Here is a 15,076-nt window from a genome sequence, read left to right as displayed (position 1 = left end):
GCCAACGCTGATGTGAACAGGCCCTAAGGCATATATGGACGGCTATCCTCAATCCTTCCAAGACGAATACCTACATATATAATTGAGCATCACTAGCATAGTAAATTCTTTATTAAGGTATCAAAAAACAATACATATAAGGAATATTTTTAAAATAAGTCGCACAAGATAAGGCAGAATTACCGGAGCACTACAGTGAGGGGTTACAGAATTTACATATATGGACAGTGACGTCAGTGGCTACCTCTGTAATCCCCTGCCAGAGCGGTATCCCCAGCTGACGCTCTGGCCAGGGGATTCCGCTACTGGAGAAGCCCTTGGCGTCACTGTCCATATATGGACAGAGACATCAGGGGCTCCCTCTAGGAGTAAAATCCCTGGCAAGAGGCATTCCGCTCCTACAGGGTGCTACAGTGGCGCTATCTACAGGGGGTGCTATCTACATGTGGGGGTGCTATATACAGGGTGGGTGCTATCTACAGGCGGTGCTATCTACAATGGGAGGTGCTGTGGGGGGTGGTGCTATCTACAGTGGGGGTGATGCTATTTACAGTGGGAGGAGGTGCTAGCTACAGTGGGAGGTGGTGCTAGCTACAGTGGGGGTGGTGCTATCTTCAGGGGGGTTGGTGGTATCTACAGGAGTGTGGCACTATCTACATGGGCACTGTGGCACTCTATGAGGGCACTTGCACTTTATATGTGGGCACTATGGCACTATGCCACTTTATATGTGGGCACTGTGGCCCTATCTGCAGTGGGCACTGTGGCACTGTGTGGGCTCTATCTACAGTGGGCACTGTGGCTCTATATGGGGGTGTGACACTATCGTGTGAATGTAGCCTAGGTACAGAGCCTACTTAGAAGATAATTATAGGTTACATATACATGATTTTTCACCCACTACCACCAGGTATTGCTGGTTTAATAGGTGAAATGCTGGTGACAGGTTCCCTTTAAAGACACCCTTCGTTCTGAAAATCAGTGGTGGTCCGAGATCACAGACTTCACCAGTGGCATATCTCATCGATAGAATAGCAGACGATCACTTGAACTGAATTTTAGGTTTAAATTATTAGGATTTAATTCCCAGTGCTTTATATATTTATTCTTCTATATATAAGTATTGATTGGGGAAGGGGAAAGAAGGGAAAGACTTGTGGTTCAATTAATTGAACCACAAGTCTTTCCCTTCTTTCCCCTTCCCCAATCAATACCTGTACAATACTGGTGGTATACACCTTTGTGGTTCCCATTACCCACTCTATATATTATAATTGAGAGGGTATTTGCAAAATCATCTATTTTGATTCTTCTATATATATATATAAATATGGAAATATTGAACATCCACAAATGAATCAATGATCAAAATGCACCAAACCCTAAACCCTGCTCACATCCATTATTAATACCATACACCAACTATTTATACAAAAGCCTCCCATACCTAAAAATGTGACAGTAAAAGTCAATAATGTTGTATACATACTGTACATAAGAAGAGATGTAAATAATGACTGTGTGACGACTACTACTGTGCTAAAGCTATTTCCCCTGTAGCAGCAATAGATTCCAAGAGATGATGTCTTATTGCTAAAAGCACTGAACTAAACGGATATAGAAGAGTGCGAAATCTTTTATACTATTCTTTCCAGCGATTGAAATAACGGTCATGTAAATGTCATCTCTTAGATGTCTGCTTTTCTGGTTGTATTCACTTAAAGATTATTTGTAGCATCCAGTCACAGCAAATAATACTGTAATAATGTAATCTCTTCTGAGGATACAGTGTTTGAACAGAATGGAAGAATAGAAGTCGTCATCTGTCAAGTGCGCATTATTATCAAAGCTTTCAGCTCAAAACAAGCATTTTCTCTTATGCTAAATTATGTAGTATAAAAGTAATACACACTCTCTATGAGCAAAATGTCATCTTTAAGGATTGAAAGACAAACATACGGTATATATTTGGTTTGTTTCATTGTTTCAAAACGATATATAGTCGTTACAGTATATAAATTTTTTACCTGATATTTTTACTACTTTACAATATTTTATAAAATATTGTTAGGAAAGTGTTATAACATCTCAAGTAATCTAAGATATATAGATATAGAAAATGTTAATATTACTCCCCGAGGCAACTGCTGATGGCTGTGTTTGGTTGCTTGACAACAGGACACCTACATTGCTCCAACGATGCCCCCTTTTTTCTATCGCAGCCCAGCTGGATCGGGCCGCGGCCTTCCTTCTGTGCCCACAAGGTGGCGTCAGGTTGCCAAGACAACCGATGTCTGAAGAAGACATCAGGCCTGGGCGGCCTATTTAATGTGGACCAGAGCTGTTGATTAACCTGTCCAGGACTGAGCCTGTTTTGGCCTTGAGGACAAAGCCGATCTTTTCAAATCTGACGTGTCACTTTATGTGGTAATAACTTGGGAATGCTTTTACTTATCAAAGTGATTCTAAGACTGTTTTCTCGTGACATATTGTACTTCATGTTAGTAAAAAAATTTGGTTGATAAATTCAATATTTATTTGTGAAAAGCACCAAAATTAAGAGAAAATTAGCATTTTTCTTAATTTAAGTGTATCTGCTTGTAAGACAGATAGTATTACCACACAAAATAGTTACTATTTCACATATCCCATATGTCTACTTTATGTTTGCATAGTTTTTTGAACGTCCTTTTATTTTTCTTATGACGTTACAAGGCTTAGAACTTTAGCAGCAATTTCTAATATTTTCAAGAAAATTTCAAAAGGCTATTTTTTTCAGGGACCAGTTCAGCTCTGAAGTGGCTTTGAGGAGCTTATATATTAGAAAGTCCCCATAAATCACACCATTTTGAAAACTGCACCCCTCAAAGTATTCAAAACAGCATTCAGAAAGTGTTGAAGATTTTACTCAAGAAATGCAACTCATTATATTTATTGCCCAGATTCTGCAGTTTTTAAAAACATTTTGTGAGGGGTGGTGACCAAAAAAATAATGATTCTGCCATCGTTTTTGACTTTTTTTTTTTTGCGGTGTTCACCGTGCGGGAAAAAAAATATTCTAGTTTTACAGTTTGGGTCGTTACGGATACGGCGATAGCAAATATGTGTACTTTAACGTGTTAATTTTTTTCCTATAATAAAAGACTTATTATAGGAAAAAAAGCATTTTTTGTTTTTGTTACTTATAACTTTTATTTTTACACTTTTATAAAACATTTTTATTAACTTTTTTTTTAGTCCCACTAGGGGATTTAAAGACTTGCAGTTCTGATTGCTGCTGGAATACATTACACTATCTACGTAGTGTAATGTATTCTAACTGTCATTGTGATGTGACAGTCACTCTGACAGGAAGCCTATGAGGACCAGCTGGAGTCTGGAGGCCATTGTCTGGCCTCCGGTTGCCATGACAACCATCGTCAGCCCCCGCGATTGCATGTGGGGGCTGCCGATTAAACCCCTTAAATGCGGTGATCGCAGTCGACCACTGCATCTAAGGGGTTAATTGCCTAAATCAGCGGCGAGGGCCTGCTGATCAGCAACAGGGAGAGCATTGCAGACGCCCTGCACAGTTAACCACTGCTCTGGTGTAGCGCCGCGCGGCAGTTAACTTTTAGAAGTCCAGACGTAACTGCACATCAAGGTGCGCGAAGTTACTGCTCACTTTGACATGCAGTTATGTCAAGGTACGGGAAGGGGTTCCTGTGCCCTAGTCGCTGATCTCTGTTAGTTACTCTGACCTTGGCATTGTTTCTGGATACGCTCCTGTCTTGCCCTTCAGATTATTTTACTGATATCTGGTTTTCTCCTGGCTTTTTCCTAACTACTCTCCTGTCTCATCCCCTGGCCTGTCGTATCCTAACTGCTCCTCTGGTGACATACATTGGCTCTGCTCCTGACTTCGATACTATACCATTAGCGCTGCCGCCGCCAATCCGTAACCATTCTGGGAACCGCCGCCTGGGAATCCTCCTGCAGTAAAGTCCATACCTCCTTGCAGGGCTTAAGGGTGATAGGGGATACCTTAGACTCTGCACCTTAGTCTAAACAGTACCAAACGGATTGGAGTTTAGAGAATCTACATATTCGGTACGTGACTGCAACAGAGAGAGATCTGAATAATTGAGCTCAAAGATTGTGCCCATCGCTGTCCCTTTTTATAACTCTACAAAAAGTATTTCAAAATGTGAATATAGTTTATAGGTTTCTTAGGTGTTTCGGTAACTGCTATAGATTTCAATGGAAAAGAGCCACATATGTGGCCACCACTTTATTCAGTATGTGCCTGGATGTGAATGCCACCTCGGTTTACAGAACATGGTTCAGGGGATTTAAACAAAATTGTCTGAGATAGGGAAACGACTTTAAGTCAAACCAAATTGAAATTAATAGAAAAGTCTTTAGTATATTAAAAAAAAAAAAAAACAATATTACAATTCCAGAAACATCTGTAGTAATCAAAAAATAGCCCTATTTCCTGTAGACTCTGTCTAGAAGATAAATTAGATAGACAGATAATATAGAAAGATACTATACTATAGATTGTATAGTATAAATTGTAATCACATAGGTATGACGGAACAAATACTGACATTAAGGGTAGCCATACACTGTTTTTAATAGGGGGAGGGGAATAAGCCGATGGCAGCATGAAATCCGACATGCCCATTCATTTCTTCTTCCCACCACACCTAACATCAGTCGCGATCGGGTGTCTTTCTTAGACATTAAATAATCGCCCAACATTTATCTAATGTGTATGACCACTTTATGGATTTTGGTTCACAATAAAATCATTCTCATCCGTTGTAATGGTTTCATGATATTTCATACATTAAACACCTTAATCCTTATGAAAGGAGTTTACAAGGATCAGGTTGGATGAGATTATGGTAGGAAGCCTTCCCTGGTGTAATCCTCAACTTCTTAATCCACAATTCTACCATCTTTATGATCTAGTATCTATAAATAGTTTTGAAGCTTTACAGCATATGCAATTGGTTTTATATTTGGATTTATATTTCTTTTGTGGCAAAAATAAAGCACATTACATTTATTACATGGGAACCTCTATAGGTAGCAGGATAAAAGTTGGATTTAATCCCTTAACAACCAACCTGTTTTGGCCTTTAAAAGGGGTGATCTGGGTATCTTTGCTAGAGCATTGAAAACTATACAATAATAAACTATTAGGTACTCACCTCTGAAATGTCCCCCCTTCTCCTGTGCAGTGGCCCTGCTTCGGTCCTCGAAGCTACTCCTGCGGTCACAAGACGTTAATTGACCACGTGCCACTGCAGCCAATCACTGGCTATAGCGGTCACGTGGCGTACATTGGAGCATCACCGCTTAGGCTACTGATTGGCTGCAGCATCATGCGACCGATGAATGGCACGAGCTGCAGGAGCTTTCGAGATCAGGGTCACTGCTCTGGAGTGAGAGGGGGGGGGGGGGGTGGATATTTCAGGGCTGAGTCCCTGGTATTTTTTTTTTAGCATTACCTCCGTAGTAAAGATTTTTAAAAGTTCAAAACAACCCCTTTAATGACCAAACTATTTTTCTAACTTTTTCCTCCTCACATTACAAGAGCCATAACTTTTTTAATTCTCGGTCTACGTAGCTGTATGATTTGTGTTTTTTAAATGGCACCACCTTGGAGTAGATATAATTTATAGATTAGATTTTATATAAAATGATTTTGGAAGGTAATGCCAATTCTGCCAATGTTTTTTGCATTTTTCCCCCCTCTGTACCGAGCAGTATAAATAATTCTACAGTTATTCTGCGGGTCTGCACGAATGTGGCGATAGCAAATATGTTTTTGTTTTTTTTACGTTTTAGTACTTTTGCACTATAAAAACATGTTTTGTGGAAGAAGTAATTTTTGTGTCCCAGCATTACCAGAGACAAAACTTTAAAAAATTTCTGTCAATGTAGCCATATGACAACTTGTTTTTTGAGGAAGGAGTTGTAGTTTTTATTGGTACAATTTTGGGGTACATATAATTTATTGACAAATGTTTATAAAGACTTTTTTTGGGCGAGATGGAAAAAAACAGCAAATTCGCCATCATTTGTTTTTTTGAAGTACAATAATAAGTTACCTGGTGTGGACTAATAGGCATACAGCCATGGCAGGCCTTGGATCTTTGTTAGGCGCCTGGCTGCTATAGTAACCCAACGGCGCCCAACATAATGGGGCACCAATGGGCTGACAGAGGGAGCCCCCTAACTCTCAAACACCCAAGATGCCAAAGCCGCTATCTCCGATCCCCTCAGTTGCAGCAGGAGCCTGGCTGTGTCTAACAGATGCGCTTCTGCCGCTGACTTCGTGGAGACGCTGAGCAGTACCCACGAGATTCCAGTGACGGACATATCCCACACGATGTACATACTAGAACCTATAGAACCCACCAGTGAGGCATATATCCATTACTCGTTGTTGAGGGATTATTATTGAGATCTATTGAAAAATTAAACAATCAATATGTATTCTGTGTACACCATCTAATTTTCCAAATTAACTGAAAGATTTGACTTATTCCCGGAAGCTTGTGAATAAAACATTGCAGAATGTTCTTCTGGTATGATGATATTAGAAGTCATGCTAACTCTTTTGTTTCAATGAGTCAGTTACATCTCCATACTTTAGAAGTAAATTTAATATTTAGTACGTCGTGTTGAACCTTTTACCATGGCACATAGTTTAACATTCAGTGCTGCTAGTGTGAACAACAATGAGTCCGTGGGCCGCATGCAAATTATTACTGAACTCCATTCTACATTACTTCATTCCTTTAAAACACTTTTTCAAAAGCCCAATGAATGCATTCTGAGATAATATAGGGGGGCCTCCATTAGGGAAAAAAAGGTAGCTACAAAGAATTACTCTCACTCGGGAGGACCAAGCAAGTCCATGCATTACACTCATGGCCCATTGATTTGAATGGGCACCATGTAATGCTTCATTTCCCCTTTGGTGTCGCTAAAGTGGAATTAAACACTTGCTGTCGTGTTCAATCCAGATTACAGTTAATTGATGGGGATCTCAGTACCAGGACACGTTAAATTGTTGGGAACCTTTCGGACAAACAACCCTTTTAGGAAAAATGAAGGGATTGTTTAAAGGCTATGTACACCTTTGAAAGGGATTTTTTTTAAATAAAAAGGGTCAATCAGTGTGATTTAAATTCTTTTTACTTTTTGAGATGCAGCTGCTCTGTATTTTATATACAGAGCACCTGTATCGTTCTCTAAATCCTGTTCCCTTCAACTCCTGCATTTTGCTGACATGCATGATACACCTGTTATCCATCAAATCTAAGTTCATAATTTAGATGTGATAGATTACAGGTGGATCCTGCGTGTCAGAGACACACAGGACCCGCTGACACTGAACCCGTCAGTCCCGTGGACCTGACGGATTCAGGTCTTAGCGCATGATACAACTGCTCTGTATATAAAATACAGAGCAGCTGGATCTCAAAAAGTAAAAATAATTTTTCATAAAAACGAATTATGATGTTTCACCAAACACACTTATTGACCTTTTTATTAAGAAAAAAAAAATCCCTTTCAAAGGTTTACATAGCCTTTAAGGCTGAACCTCTACACGCAATACACAAGAATTACAATAAAGAACACAAGATAAGTTGACAAGTTCAGTTAACTCCTTACCTAGGATAAGTACTATTGTAATTCAGCAAAAATGTATGAAAGCTGCTTTATCAAGATAATAATAATTGCCACCAGAAACGTCCATTTAGCTCAACCATCACACAATTGAAATGGGTTGTATGAGGTTGAAAAAGTCAGTTTTTGTTCCCCACAAACAGTGCCAATCTCAGTTCAGCCTGTGTCTGCTATTGCATCTCAAGTGACTGGGGCTGACCTGTAGTACCAGACACAACCCATGGACAAGCGTGGTGCTTTATTGGAAGAAAACCGGTCTCTTTTTAACTAAACTCACACAACCCCCTTTAATTGAAAAACCTAGGAAATCAATGAACTTTACAACATAGACAGATCTATTATATTATTTAATATAAGAACATGTTTTAATAATTTGGAATGAACCTTGTACCTTATAGCAAAAAATTTGTATACTTGCTCCAAAAATGATCATTACCATGGATCAAGCAAGCCTGTAGGTCATTGGAAAGACGTCAGTTAATTCACTATAAATTAGGAACCGCACTGAAGTAGTATTATCATGAATACTTGCTTATAAAGTTTTTTATTTTCTTATGGGCATAATCATGTCTAGAATTAAAATTAAATCCGTCTACCTCACTGTAATAAACATGACCATACCTATAATTTTTCCTATTAAGATGGGCCTAAAAAACCCTCTATCACATAAGAAGAGACCAGTATTATAAATAGCACCTGGTAGGTTGGAGCCATGTCAAATAAAACAAAATAACCATGGTACATTTTCCAACATGCTTTGGCATCTGAATAAATGTGCCCTAACAAATCAGACACAACAATAGGGATCAGTTCACAGGTCGATAACCTGGGCTAGTCATAACTAAGGTTTTGCCAAGAACCACCATCTCTGATGGAGAGGTATATTGGTTTATTGCAAAGTCCACATTTTGGCACACCGACGTAATTTAAAAAAAAATAATCTAACAATATTTGTGAATTAAACATTTCTGTTAAGAACAGTGACCTAAAAGTAACCAAAAGCAATAGGAAAGACTGATGTCAGTTTTTGGCTATTTTACGGCAATTATTGCTGCTGAAGATGTACATGAAGCCTTGATAGCTGGTTGCACCATGATACTGCAGTGTGCACAGACCTGATCTATGGGTCTGCAGTTATTTGGATAATATGGGAATTGGATAACTTTGATATTTAAAGAAATGCATAAATAATTCACAATTGTGTTTTTGCACAGATCACAACTATTCAGTGTGACAAGTGTGCAGTCATAGGGGACACTAGGAGTAAATACTTTTGTATGCCCCTGTATGTAAGGTAAAGTATTTAATAAATATAACATAGTTCAGGCTTTCGAAAACCGGCTTTCTTGCCTCATATTCTTGAAAATATATAAATTTCTAAATATGGTTTACCCACGGGTACACTTTCTCACCACTGCTGCCAAGCTTATTCCAGACAGTCTTATTTCAACATCTACACATGACGAAATTTATAACATCCTTATTGAGCTGCCCACGCCCATATTAATGCAATAAGGAGCAAAACAAAAGATTTCCAAGCAATGCTTACAGACACTAATGTGCCATAAGTCACATGAATGTGTAGATGAGGTATGGGATTTGCATTTGGGAACAGAATACATGACAACAGATTTTTTATGTGACTATATGTCAAAACGGGTGGGATTTATACAAATTTGAATAAAGGTAAGGATTTCAAGCTGTTTTGGGGGTATTGCTTGTCCGCCGCTCCCTTCAAGCTCCTCCGCACAGTGAGGATCTGGAAGTCCGGGATCCCCGTTCTCACGAATGGTGGGTGACCCAGCGATCAAAAAGTTATCACTTATACCGTGTATAGATCATAATTTATTATTTTGGGAAAAACCCTTTAAAAGGGGTTTTCTGGTCATGGGGCGTTTTTTTATATTGATGACCTATCCACAGGATAGGTCATTAACATATGATCGGTGGGGTTCAGACAACTGGACCCCGCATCGATCAGCTGTTCTGGCTGCCTCCAAAACCGGGAGTTAACAGTGTCTTGGGCCGGAAGCAGAAGGCTCCGTACACTGTATAGTGGCCAAGCTGGGTAACTGCAACTCTGCTCCTATTTACTTGAATAGGATTACAGCTGCGGTACTGAAGCATGGCCGCTATACATTGATTGGAGCCTTCTGCTTCCGTCTCCGAACACTGTATAGCTCCTGGTTTTGGAGACAGCCGGAACAGCTGATTAAGTGCGGGGTCCGCGTTTCGGACTCCCACTGATCATATACATCCTGTGGATAGGTCATCAGTATAAAAAAACGCCCCATGACCGGAAAACCCCTTTAAGGTCTCTAAAAACGAATTCTGGGTTCCACTTTAAGGCCAGATTATTCAGCTACAAGGGATCGATCTATGCATTCCTCATCTAGGGACATACAGATCTATGTCTATTCCTTGTATGTGATTGTAATTTGAATAAAACACTACAGCAGTACATGTAGCTAGAGACTGGAGAGTTCATTTATTATTAGCGTTGAGCATTTCCTTGTCTCCATACTATGTCAATAAAGTTTATTGAAGAGAGCAGACTTTTAATAAACTTTATTGACACAGTTTGGGAAAACGCTTTCAGCTCATTTACACCTCAAATTACTATAACAGCATAAAAATCATTACCATCAAGGAAAAGCAATAGATTAGTTATTTTGTGAAAAAAAGATTTTCTATGAGACATGATTTGTATAAAAAGAAACATTTTCATTCTTTTTGGATATTTTGAAAATGATGGTACAAAAATAAAAAAATTGCTGTAAAATATTATGCATAGCATCAAACATTTAGTACAACATTTTTGTTGAAAACATGTGGTCTATTGCGAACCCTCTACAAAAAGAGAAGGGCCTTAACCCATTCAACAGCTCTGTCAGGGACAAGTGGGCTCCCCTTGCCGAAGCTTAGGGAGACCCATCTGTGCTTTGGCTTCTGCCTAGGATGCCGCCCAAGCACTCCCTGGAGCTCATGGTTCTAAATGAATTATTATACTTAAAAATAATACAGGGAATTAAAAGAGTTATGTTACCACTTGTGTTTGCAATGCTTTTAAGCTTTTTATGCTGCTTACTAAAGTTTAGGCCTACACAGTGAGATGACGTCACCTGCCAAGGTAACGGTAAACTAGTTGGATTGCATGAAACTACATTGTCTCTACATACATAAAATACATAGAAAAAAAGGCTAAAAAACACTATTCAGGTACACGAGGAATGGGAGAAAAATTTGTTTTGTGTTTAAAATGGTTGTCTTGGGAACGGGGTGGTTGTTCATATTGATCACCTAGCCAGAGGATAGGTCATCAGTATGTGATCGTTGAGGGTCCGAAAACTGGACCCTGAACCGATTACCTGTTCCGGCTGCCTCCGGGCACCGGATGCTATGCAGCGGTCGGTGCCGGAAGCAGATGGCTCCGAACATTGTATAGCGGCCGTACTGCAGCTCTGCTCCTCTTCAAGTGAATTGGAGCAGAGCTGCACTACTGCAGCACGGCTGCTATACAATGTACGGAGCCATCTGCTTTCGACCCCAACGACTGGAACAGCTGATTGGTGCAGGGTCCGGGTGACGGACCCCCATCAATCATATACTAATGACTTATCCTGTGGATAGGTCATCACAACCCCTTCAAGTTTTTCTTAAAGTACAGCCATCACAGGTACTGGACATGTGGTTCTAATGTATTGCCAGGCAGTATATCCAGCATAAGACATAGCACCCTTATATTTTCTTGGGAAGCCAGCGAGTCCTACACAACTCTAACATTGAAAGGTAAAAGAAAACTTCACCACTTCACTCGTGTTTTACCTTAATGAGCCATTAGAGAAATGTTTTTCTGGAGCCTGTGGAAATTACATTAAGGAATGTCTCTGCTGTAGATGAAAGTAGGAAGGAGAAACGAAAGAAGACAAGATGGCATGCGTGGGTGACATTATAGGAGGAAATGTCACTCGTACACATATGCTTCAATAATGACTATAAATGGATTTGTTATTAGATAGCAAAGTGACTTAAAGGGAGAATATAGTCTAAATATAATTGGGATCTGCTTCTGCTTGATTGATCTATAAATGTTCAATCAAACATATGGATGTCTGCTATTTGCTCAGAGAGCCTTATATCTGAATATATTATCTGGGAACTATTATGCTGACTGCATTAGAATTATACATTATTGATTGATATCAGTGTATGGAACCGAGACACATAGAAGTCATATTAAACTATTTTTTACAGAAAAGTTACTTTTAAATAAATAGTCTTAGGCTGTGTTCACATCAGTATTGGGCTTCCGTCCATCGGTTCCAATAAAACGTAACTTTGTTTTTTTTAATTTGGAGTAATACCGAGTTGGTTTTCGCTGCTCTTTCTGGTTTTGTGAAGTTACAAAATACACTGCATTTTAATGCTGAAATCAAGTACTTGCAGACTTTCTGGATTATTAGATGCTGGATTAAAGGAATTTCACTGTAAGGGTGTGTTCAAATCAGCATCGGGCTTCTGTTCATCGGTTCAGTTCGACCTTTAGGTTTGTTTCCGTTCCGTAAAGTTTTTGTTTTTTTCGCGGAAACAATAGCGTAGGCGTAGTTTCTGCTAAAAAAACAAAAATCTTTCGGAACAGAAACAATCGGAATCCAATTGAAATGGAAGCATTACCATTGAAATCAATGGTAATGCATACGGAAGCTATAGTTTCACTTCATCGTTTCCTCCGACGGAAAGGTCGAACGGAATCCATGAAAGGAAGCCTGACGCTGATGTGAACAGGCCCTTAGAAATAAAAATGACATAGTCTTATCTATAATTTATCTCCACACTTATTAACTGGGGAGGGGCTGGGGTAAAGGTTGGGGTACATAACAAATAAATCAAAATAGGGTTAATTTTTTAGTGCGGGCCCTTGGGTTCTACACCCTCTGGGTCAACAGCACTGAAATGAGACTACAATGTCACATAGCCCATTCGGCTCATAATATCAAAATATCTAGGGGAACAGAAGAAGGAAAGGAGCATGGGGAGTGACTTAAGAACTAAACAATTTATGCCCAAGCCTTCTCTCACCTAGACTATTATAGGAATCGGCCAGGATGTTCTTTATTTATAGGTTAGGCTATAGGCTATTCAATCTAAAGTACAGTTAAAGTTTCTACTTTTCACCCATAAATCGATCCATAATTCTGTATCCTCCTTTATCTTTTTACTCATTGTCCTTTGTTCTAAACTACAATATCATCCTCCCTCATCAAAACCTGGCACTCACGTCTCAAGATTTCTTCAGTGCTGCACCTGTACTCTGGAATGTTCTTCCATGGTCAATGAGACTACACACTAAGGCCCCATGCACACGACCGTAGAATTCGTCCGTAATTACGGACCCATTCACTTCTATTGCCAACGGACACCTTCCCGTATATATTTACAGGAAGTTGTACGTGCCATAGAAAGCCTCCGCAAAAGATAGGACATGTCCTTTCTTTTTCTTTTTACGGACTGTGCTCCCATACTTTATATGGGAGCATGGGCCGAAAATGCGGGTGGCTGTCCACGACCGCGAGTGGCCGGCCGTGCCCGTAATCGCGAACTGTGATTACGAGCACGGCCGTGTGCATGAGGCCTTAGGCCCCATGCACACGTCCATATTTTTCATCCATCCGTAAATACAGATCCGTAGTCCTTTTATAGTCATCCACAAATCATCTGCATATACGGAACGGTGTCCGTAAATACGGTCCGTAGTGCATTCAAAATGCATACGTATTTACGGAGCCACAAAAAAACAGGGATGAATCTTGGGTAACCTCCTAACGTCGCATACGCTTCCGTAATTACAGATGGCTACGGATGCATATCAGTAGCCGTCCATAATTACAGAAGCGCCCATAGATTTCTATGGGGAGTCCGTGCCGTAATTACGGACAAAAAAAAGGACATGTTGTATAATTTCTACGTCACAGACACCATCCGTAAAAATACAGAAAGATGTCCGTAGCCCATAGAAATGAATGGGTCTGCAATTACGGTCTGTAATTATGAATGAAAAATACTGTCCTGTGCATGGGGCCTAACATTCACATTTAAACCTTTAATATCTTAAAAGGACATATTTCGAGTGGAGCTTAAAATATTTACGAAAACACTACAGTACCACAACAGTCTCTGATTTACAGCCTTTTCCGGCCCCCCTTTATACCATACTCTTTTTCATAATGCAGTGATTCTACTTGCACAGATTATAGTTAGGTGAATGGCACATCAAACATAACTTGTAACCCTCTAGTTCTTACATAGGACGTGCATAGTACTGGATAACCATCTACATACTTTATCACAATCCCCTTGCCTCTTAGACTGTAAGCTCAAGTAAGCATGGTTCTCTCTCCTTGTGTCTCGTTGCTTTCAGGCATTAATTATCTACAATGTTTGCCATAGCAGGAATGTATTACTTGGCTGTGGACACTATAAAACAAAAGTCCAAGTCCAGACCTAGCAGTAGCGATTAATGGTGAGTTTATGGCTTTCAGTCAGTGAGAACCATCCAAACCTCTATGACGTCTTCTGATTACGCTCAGTGACATATGCCCAAACTGATGCCATTAAGACCATTCTATTCTTCATCAAGTCTGATTAAAGAAACGGCAAAAGAGGTGCCAGCACTTGTCTATACCCCACTCCATTGGGCCCCCAGGGATAACAATTTCCCTTGCCCTCACTGTAACTCTAGGGATTGCAAAACCTTCTCTTTTTGGACAACCATACATTAAATCTCTCACAACCACCATGGATCTTAGGCCCTTGCTTCACAAGAAATCCTTAGCCCACTGGAATACAAGTAACTGGGCCCCTGAAGGTAAAATACCAGATTTTGAATGTACAATCTAACACAAATTACCAAAAGTTACTAAACTACAGACCATTAGGTAACAAATTCGGACTGGATCATTGACCACTATAGAGCAGATGCTGATTGTATTACTGATGATCAGGGACTGGTTAGTGAGTTTATTACTGACTATAAGGTACTAAACACTAACTAGACCCTTGATTCCCAAGTGACTATAACACTGAACATCCGTTACAGGACACGGACAATCAGAGACTAAATGCTAAATATACCAGTGGACAATGGGCACTGAAACAGTTTTTTATCACTGACTACCATAGGCCACAACCTGAATATCCCTCTTTTCGTGCCAGGCTGAGTTATCCTACTATATCCTGCATCATGTATATAGTGTGTATTGTTTTGACAGGCTATAATAGCATCACATGTGGTGGTGCATGATTTTACAGCACCGGTATTTTTGTGTGTGGAAGGCAAGTTCTGTTTTTGTACCAGGGCCAATGAGCTTTAAGCTATGCCTGAGCG

The 15,076-nt window shown here is 39.8% G+C and overlaps 1 protein-coding gene across 1 annotated transcript in view; it reads right to left on the bottom strand.

Annotated features, from left to right (window-relative positions):
* Window positions 1-15,076, bottom strand: part of LTK (leukocyte receptor tyrosine kinase) — a 143,716-nt gene that overhangs the window by 106,728 nt on the left and 21,912 nt on the right. The window lies entirely within an intron of this gene.

Source organism: Rhinoderma darwinii, chromosome 12 (assembly GCF_050947455.1).
Source record: "Rhinoderma darwinii isolate aRhiDar2 chromosome 12, aRhiDar2.hap1, whole genome shotgun sequence".
NCBI lineage: Eukaryota > Metazoa > Chordata > Amphibia > Anura > Rhinodermatidae > Rhinoderma > Rhinoderma darwinii.
The sequence above is the reverse complement of the archived record's forward strand: the minus strand, read 5'-3'. Positions and strand labels throughout refer to the sequence as shown.